We start from the raw sequence: 9,117 nt of genomic DNA on the forward strand, positions 1-9,117 counted from the left end.
ATGTATAGTGTATTGTTTTGAAAGACACACTGCCACTAATTCCCCTCACTTCTACCACATTGATCCCATCATTCTTGCCACTTTCGGATGCAGTTTCAAAAATCCCCTTTTGTGTCTTTATGAGGTGTGATCCAAAATACAGTGAATGCTGCTGCTGAGTGCCATCCAATGGAAAGGCAGGCTCAAAAGAAAAGAATACCTTATTCATGGATCTGGTACTTTGCAACTTCTGGCTCTTCCCCAAAGTCAAAATGACCATAAAAAATAAATGTTTGTAATTGATTCAGGACAGCAAGGCAGCCAAGAGGACAAAGCTAAAGACACTCACAGAAGAGAGCTTCCAGAACTGCTTCAGAAAGTGGCCAGAACAATGGGATGAGTATGTTCCAGGTGAGGGGGAGTTACCAGAGAGGGAATTCTTAAAATTTTAAACATTCATCATATCATTCTATAAAACTGTGAGCATTACAAATAAACACACTTCCATACTTGCTAAGTGTCTCTAGTGAGTAAGGCCGGCAGTGTTCCTGAATTCTTGGTGTTTGTTCTACTAAATAGAGGTAGATCGAAAGTGTAAACAGGAATAGAAACAAGACTCTTTCAGACTATTATGGATTCTGGGTTTAAGCTATGGATATGACAGAGAATGACCTATGGGATAGTAGGCTATTGATCCTAGTTCACCTAGGGGTGCTTTTGAGAACGAAATGAGAAAAGGGCAGCCACATTTACAGGGAAGAATTCCAGGGATAAGAAACAGCCATTATTCAGGCCATGAGGCAAGTGTCCTTGTCATAGAAAATCAGTATGGTTTTAACACAGGAGGGGAACAGTTTTCTCTCCAAAACAAGCTCAACAGTTTATATTGTAATTGAATGCTCCTTTGAAATCAATATCTAAGAGTTAGAAATTTGTCTTCCAAAAGGTTTAAAGTTTAAATCTGTCTTTGCTATTTAAAAAATAGCACTTTTTATGCTCCAGAGGTGATAGGCTCCAGGTTTTTGCCTCCTGGGCTTTCTCCATAAATCCATTGCTGAGTTTTTGAACATCTAAGACAACTCACCCTTGAAAAGGGGAGACTGTGTAGTGTTATTGAGTGTAGAGACACTGAATTAGAAAGAAAAAGCAGGAACATTCTCTCTAAACTTATTCACTCGAATTCAAGTCTGAACAGAGAAGTTGGGGGGAATTGTGACCTAGGATCTACACCAAAAAAGACTTACAATCATCAATACACTAACCAGGATTTCTCTTCTCAAATGGTCTAATCACCATTTTGGTGAGCAAACAATAGGCTCAGCAAGGCTTGATTGCACAGGCTGATAATCCTAACACCCTTGGAGGCTGAAACAGGAGGATTGCAAATTTGAGCTCAGCCTTGGCAATTTAGAAAGAACTTGTTGAAAATTTTAAAAAATAAAATAAAATGGAAAAGTTTGAGGTTGCAGCTCAGTGTGAAGGACTTGGGTTCAATCCCTAGTACTAAGAAAAGGAAAGAAAAGAAAAGAATAAGGTCCTACAAAACTAGGAGAGTTATATTTGTTGAAGAAGAACAAAAGCAAGAGAATCTCAATGCATGGTAAGTGATGAAGATGAAGTTATTTTATGCTCAAGATTCTGGCCATCCTAAGTCGTGGTTCTGGTGTATGTTTTCATGGAAGTACCTTTCTTGCTTCAGTGGAATCTGTGAGGCTACATAGCAATTGTACTTTCCCCCCAGGGCTGTGATAAATTACATTTTCCTGTGTGTGTGCTGTGCTGGTATCTCCCTGTGGTCTGTGTCTCAACAAACTTTGTGATCCTTTTGGTTTGAAAGGCGATGGCAATGCCAAACACAACACAATGGCAGCTTTACCATGTTAGGGTTTAATATTATGATAGCACCTCTTCCAATTGGATGGTAACCTAATAGTAAGCGCAGTGTGACTGAGAAGATCGTTTCTATTGGAGGCTTTCTTTGGGATGGCATTTATTGTCCCACAGCTGGAGGAAATGCTACTCAAACTGGCATGTTTTCCTCAGTTGACAATATCTCCTGCTATTTTCTTTCAAAAACCACAGGTGAGCTAGGTTCATTTTCTCATGTCTCAGAGACAGATTCCACAGGCCAAATGGACAAGAGAAGAGAATGAAATAGGAAGAGGAGGAGGAGGTAAAAGAGGATTTGAGAGAAGAAAAAGGAGAAAGACAAGGAGGAAAAGAGTCCAAATATTTTGTTGGAAATGACTTTATTCAAATAAGTACACAATCTCCCAGATGAATGCTTTGCATATTTTGACACACGTATTGAAATTTTTAAAATTTTACTTTGTTATCACGTCATGATGTACAATCAAAGGAGGAATCTTTTTAGTTCTGTACCTTTTAAGTACAACTATTTCCCATTAGAACTAGCAAAATGTAAAGCAATGTTTTTTTAAAAAAATTAAATCTTGTGAAACTATCACTGTATTTTCTTTGTGCACTGGCATGATTGATGCGTTTCCAGCAACTTCTAAGAGACAAACTCTTATAATCTGCAGTCCTGGTATCTGAGTATCCTGTTCAGATCATTCCATCAGGCCTTCTACAGTTGTAACCTCGGGTTTTAAAAATAAACTGGCAAGGAAAGAGGCAAAGCGTTCGTCTGCGTTTCTCTCACAGCAGGCAGGGCTGACCCAGGAGGGACTCTGAGAGCATCACCCAGAATCCCTGTCTCCCCGTGAAGGCCCCGAACGCCGCTCTGTGCTCAAGCTCTCTGCTCGGGTGGCCAACTTCATCTCAGCTACTTAGGGCTTCTGTTTGTGCCTCTTAGCCACAGTTTTCTCCTTTAGTGGGTAGCCCAGAGAGCCACAGGCTGGGGGAAAAGCTCACCAAACGTCTTCACTGAAGAGTCCAGCAGACAGGCTCACTCCGCCTCCGCCCCTCAGCACCTCTGTACTTGTGAGAAACTCATTAGCCCCGTGCCTCAGTTTTCAATTTGAAAAGAAAAGTGGGAGGGAGAGAAACCGAAGCAGACTCTTACACGATTGTTGTGAGCCTTGGTGGGGAAAATAGTCTTTAGCTCGATGCCTAGTGTTTTAAAATTATTAAGTGGCAACTAAGTCCATGAGCCAAATATTTCCCAGATACGGTTTTACAAGTCAACAAAAGGGAAATTAAGCCAAGCAAAAACAATTCTCCCCATCAACCGAAATATACGGGAAGACAAATTCTGACTCAAACATGGTTTCTGTGTTTCTTTAAAATTAAGCCTGAAAAGAAAAAGATTTACAATAGTGGGGGAAGGGACAAATACAGGAGGGGAAATCACCCTAGAAAGAGTAAATTTCCTTGAAGTTCACCTGCGGCCGGCGGAGGGGAAGACTGAGGCCGAGCCTTTGGGGCCCGAGCCACCGTCTGTCCACCCGGGCCGGCTCCGGAGGAGGACGGGGTCCTCGGGGCCCCTGCCCAGGAGTCTGCGCCCGTCCTCGGCTCCGGGAGGGGCGCCCCGGCCGGGCCCCGCGCTCAGTCCCCGCCCACCCCGGCTTCCCGGCGGAGTCTCGCAAGCGCGCGGCGGAATTTCACTCTTCCTGCGCCCCGGCCCGGTCCTCCCCGGAGCAGAACAAGGTCAGGGCCTTTCTGGAGCGGCCCCGGGGCTGGGGTCCCTCTCCCTAAGTCTGAGTGAGGCCCTCAGTAGCCTCCCCCTCGTTCAAAGTTTCAGAGCAGGAGCCCAGTTCCTCCTCCGTTCGATCCCCGAGACTGTTGGTGCCGCGCGGGGAATCCGCACCATAACCTGGATGGGGCTCACGGCGCCCTGATCCTCGCCGCCAGGGCAGGTAGCCTGAGTCCTCGGGTAAAATAGGCCGTAAGCCCCCTTCAGACTGCCCCAGAGTCCAAGTGGGCCCCCAATCCCGCCCCAAAATTCTGCAGACATTTTGAGGAAAAGCAAAGCGAGTAAAAGACCAGAGGAGACAGCGCCAGGCTTCTCGGGTTCGTTTTTAAAACCGGGAACGGCGGCTTCAGTCGCCCGAATTTCTTTTCTCAATCGCTCCGCACAGAACATCAATAACTCCAACTAGCGAGGCGGAGGGAAAGGAAGGCGGACAGCCGGCCCGGCCCGGCCCGGAGAGCGGAGGCCAGCGTCACTCCTTTGCAGGACCCGGGGGGCCGCGGGCGCGGGGCACCTGTGCCCAGGGACGGAGCCTTCGCAGACTTCCCAAGGAATTCTTGGGAGGGGCTGGGGATCCCATCCCAGCGGGAGACCCCAGGAAGCCCGCTCTGGAGTCTTGAGGCCCCCGCGGGACAGAGGAGGGGGGACCCCGGGAGACCAGGCCTTCAGAGGCTGGGGTGGCACCGAGGCCTGGACACAGTAATTTGTGCGGAGAAGGGGACCTGTGCCAGCGTGCCACGCTGCAGTAGCGTGCAGACTGGGAACTGAGCCCTGTCACCTCTCCCCTGGCCTGGCAGCCGGGGTGCGGGGCCCCGCGGGAGGCCACACCTCGCCGCCTCCTCCCTCGGAGTCAGCGGATGCCAGCACCTTCGGGCCTGGCGTGGGGTCCTGGGGCCCGGTGGGCCCAGGGACGCCCTTGGTGAGTCCCGAGCTAGCACAGCGCCTCCCGGGCCTCTCCCGCGGCGGGGTGAAGGGGCAGCTGTGAGTCCCCAAGCCGTGAGGGCCCCACCGAGGCGGGACTGGGTTTGTTCGTCCTCAACCTCCGGGCCCGGCCTCGGGTGCGGGCGCCTGGCCCGCGGTCGCGGTCCGCTTCGTGCGCCCCGAGCGCTGCGGGGTGACCCGCCCTCACCGGGCCACGCAAGTTGAGAGAGAGGCAGAGACTCAGACCGGCCCGCCGGGGACGCCCGCACCCCGATCCGATCCGATTCTGAAGCTGCCGGGGTTCGTGCCCCGGGGGTTTAGGGGACTCCCGGGGCGCAGAGGGCGCCAGGACAGGAGCTCACCCGCCCGTCGCTGCGCTGTGCAGCGCGCGGGCGCCCCGTCTGCGCTTCCGAAGGCGGCACTGCGCTCTGCGTGAGGGACACTGCGTGTGAGATCGCGTCTCACGTTTCTCCAACTCGGTTTTATCTACTAAAACTGCAGTTTTGTTGAGATGCGCCTTGAATGACGGGGGCTGTTACATGCCTGGACCCTCTCTCCTTGGGCCATCGTGATAACACAGCGGCTTGTGGGTTCATTTTCCTCGTGGTTCCTCTTGGGGCTAGGGTAGAGTTTTGATCTTGGGGTGACCCGACAGCCCGGCTCGGAGGGTGCCACCGGCTTCCGCCTGAGGATCTCCCCCTTCCTGGGAACCCCGGCACTGAGGCCCGGGAAGGGGTCGGGATCTCTCACTCTCCCTGAGTCCACCTCCCTCTTCACCCCCATCGCTCTTCTGGAACCCACTCCTCTTCCAAGACAAGACCATAGCCCTGCGGTGCGAGGTTTCTCCCCAAACGCAGCTTCCTGGCCTCTGCAAAGCACTCCTGGGCCACCTCCGAAGGTGCAAATCAGAGAAAAAAGTAGGGGAAAAGAACATTGACGTACAGACTCGCCCGTCGTCCAGTTATGCTTTTCCGAACTGTGCACTGACCACCAGAGGTGACTGTCCCCTGACTGGGGATCACTAAGGCCGCGGATCACTTAGGGTCCCAGACACGCTTCCTACGGCGGGGCGGCGCCGGCGGACGCGAGGGGCCCCCCGAGTTCCGGGAGCGGATTCTGCGTTCTGCGGGGGCGAACCAAGCCCAGGCCGCGGTCCCGGGTCGGGGAAGAGGCACTGCCCCAGCGCCCTATATCCGCCTCCTGGCCCTTGCGCACAGGCTGGGGCGCCCACTGCGCCTCCAAGGGCAGAGGCAGGGAGGTTACCTTCAAACCCCACTGTGCCTGGCTAGTTGCAACTAGAAATTCAGACTTCTGCTCCTGGAGAAAGAGTGCTAGGAAAGAAAGGAACTAAGAAATCCCCAAGGGGAGGGATAGGAGAGGACGGGCCTTCGTGGAGATCGCTCAGCAGAGGCGGCGGATCCGTGCGTTCTGGGGCTCAGGGTGCGGATCCACGGGGCCCCGCCAGAGTCCCCGCCCTGCCCGTGGGGTCTGAGGGACGGGAAGCTCAGCAGCAAGGCTTTCTTCATGGGGGGGGGGGGGGGCTCGGTCCAAATTACCAGCACCAGGACCAGCTTTTCGGACATAACCTCTGCGCGAGTTTACCTAACCGATGGGATGGAGGGCGAGGAGAAATAGGTCATTTTACCCTTTCTGGCCTTTTATTTTATTTTTGTTACGTGAAGGGGTCCTCTGGTGTTACACTTGTTGGTATTTCTGCAGTGTCTTCTTGTCAATTTGAGGGGTGTGAGCTTAAAGGCATTTCTTATTTTACTTTCCTCTTGGTCCAAGTAAGCTTTTTTCTTTCAATCTCTGAAAGCCAGTGAAGATCTTCGGATACTGATCAGCTCTGCGGAAGCGCACCGTGACCCCTTCCCTTGGCTGGCTGCGGCTTTGAAGGGCTGCTTTTTCCGCACCTCTCTCTCCAAACCCTTTCTCGGCGCCTCGCTCGCCTTACAGAGCCGTAGCTGGCTTGCGAGTGTGCGCGCGTGTGCACGCCCGTGTGCGTGTGTGAGCCGTCTTCGGTGACGATCTCAGGTGCATCGCAAGCCCTCAGGCCCTTCCTCGCCATCACTCGCTGACATCTCTTTCCTCGTCAAACTGGGGGCCTGTCTCCCCTCCAGCCGCTGGGTTCGGAGCAGGCTGCTCGGCCGCGCAGGCTGGAATTTTCTCAATTGCCCCAGGCGGCCGGGTCGACGCGCCCGCGCTGCAGATCCCCTCGCGTCCACTAGAGGTCACTGGCCCCTCGCGGCTCGCGGCGCGACTTGCAGCTCTCGCTCCTAGAGCTCAAATTAGCCGCGCGCGCGTTAATTAGCACCCGAGTCCACCGAGGCGCGCTCGTCGGTACAGTACCGCAGCAGGGCTTATATAGACCACTCAAACCCAGCCAAGGCAAGCGTCCCCAAACCCAACACTTCCAGCTTGTCCAAAATGGGAGACGGGAGCCCGAGTGCCCGGGGCAAGGTATAGTGTCTCCGCGCTTTCACTTTGGTGGGGTGGGGCTGGCTGAGTTCTGCGAAGATCAAAGTTCTCGGGCGCCGGCCGGCGGGCTGCGCGGCTCTGCACGCTTGCTCCGGGGCAGCGGGCACCGGCTACACCGTCCCAGGCGCACACGAACATGAGGGCAGAATATTTGTTTAGGGAATGAAGCAAAGGGCATGCCCAAATGTCTTTGAACTTGGCCGAAGAGAGAATGTAAATGGCGACGTTGCTCGAGGTGAAGGCAGAGCAGGAATCGATCCTGCTGATTTTAGGGTGGGGGCGAAGGGAGCCTGAGGTGTCCGGAGAGGTCCCTGCCTCTTGCTCTGTGTGCATTTTTTTTCAGAGCCACTAAGAAATTTTAAGTCTCGGTGTTATTTTACGTTATTTTTCAACCAGATCTCAAAAAGCATTGACGAGTGGGGAGACTGAGTCACGTCTCGGGCTTCAACGCAACGCAATCCGTAGGACAGCGTGCAACGAAGCTCGGCTTTTTCCCGACAGCGCTGCCCCAATTCGTGATATTTGGGGTGGCCGTAACGGGTTCCCTTGGCGTGTGTCCAAGTGCGTGGACGGTGACCTCGGGAGCCCCTCATGCTGGGGGGGGGGTCTTGGAAATGTTATTTCAGGTTCTGGCAGAGGGGTTTAGAGGGCTCAAGGTCTTTTGCGTTAACGGAAAGCAGGGAGCTTGCAAAGGCGCTCGGGGGCTTCCTAGGAGTTTGGGGCCTGACCTCTCACTACGGGGTCTCTCGTGTGACCCCTAAAGTCTAGCACTTGGGCCTTTGGGGGAACGAGATCTCGCGTGTTAAAACACCTTCGCCCAAACTGCTCCGCGCAGGCCGAAGATGCGCGACGCCCCTCGGAGCGGGAAGGCTTTTCTCGGGTCGCTTTAATGACGACAGATTAATGAAGCCATTGTCTGCCTTCCGGGGAAGGGGACAGCCCGGCCAGGTCCCTCCCGGCGGCGTCCACGTGTCACCCCACGCCACCGCAGCCCCGAGTCCACGCCAGCATCACTCACGGGCGGCGGGGACCGGCGCGAGGCCGCCTGCAGGCTCGGGGCACGTGAGGCCCGCCCCAGTGGGCCCGAGGGACCCCAGGAGCCCGGCGGAGCTTAAGTTACGGGCCTGACAGCGCTTAAGTTACGAGGGAGCCGCCTTCGCGGCGGCCCCTCCGATCCAGCCCCACTTACGCCCGGCCGGCCGGGGAGCAGCGCTGCACCCCACACCCGCTCCGGTCAGCGACTCCCCAGGCTCCTGCAGGCCGCAGCCGCCGACGCGGAACCCGATCTGCGCGCGGGCCCAGGTGTGCGCTCGGCGGGCGTCAGGTAACAGCCCTGGCGGCCCGGCTCTTCCCAAACGGAATTAAGGAGGGCGGGGCTCTCTCTTTTCTTTTCTTTTCCTTCTGACTACATCTGGTGTCAGGTGTACTGGATCTGGCAGCAGGTGTTGTTTGCGGGAAAAGAACCAGCTCGATGGCCACGGAGGTCAGAGTGGCCCGGAGAGCTGCCGGCCACAGCTGGGGACCCGGGGAAAGCCGCACCTGAGGCCGCGGTTCTCCAGCCGCCCTGGCCCGCTGTTTCCTGGCCAAGGCCCTTGGGTAGAAACCGTGGGGTTTCGATTCGAGGACTCTGCCTTTTGTTAGCCTGCCGACCCCGAGATCCTGGCTGGGTGTGAGTTTGGATGCAAAATCGAGATGGAGGTGACCTCCCCTCAGCAGGGTCTCGGAGCTCCTCCTCACTCTGGGTAGTTACCTGCCAGGAACCTGGCTGCCGGCACAGGTCTGCGAAAAGCAGCCCGCGGGAGCGCGCCCCAACCCCTTCTGAGAGGCAGGACCCCGGGGCTCACCGAGGAGAATCGTGAAAACATTTTACCCATGTCTGTAATCTGGAGAAGGGGGGTTCAAACAATGTCAACCTCCAATTTATGAGGCAGGAAGAGAAGAAAATTTCGGAATGGTGACCTCTTCTGCTCCAAACTGTCAGTGACTCCGGACACTGCTTGCAATGCCCAAGGCTGGTCTGAAAGCTTAGAGTGCCAAGGACGAGCAGGGCCGGAAGAGATCAAAGGCTGAATTCGAGGGTGCGGGCT

Source organism: Heterocephalus glaber, unplaced genomic scaffold (genome assembly GCF_053883595.1).
Source record: "Heterocephalus glaber isolate CG9 unplaced genomic scaffold, H.glaber_assembly_v1.0 deba00001465, whole genome shotgun sequence".
Taxonomy (NCBI): domain Eukaryota; kingdom Metazoa; phylum Chordata; class Mammalia; order Rodentia; family Bathyergidae; genus Heterocephalus; species Heterocephalus glaber.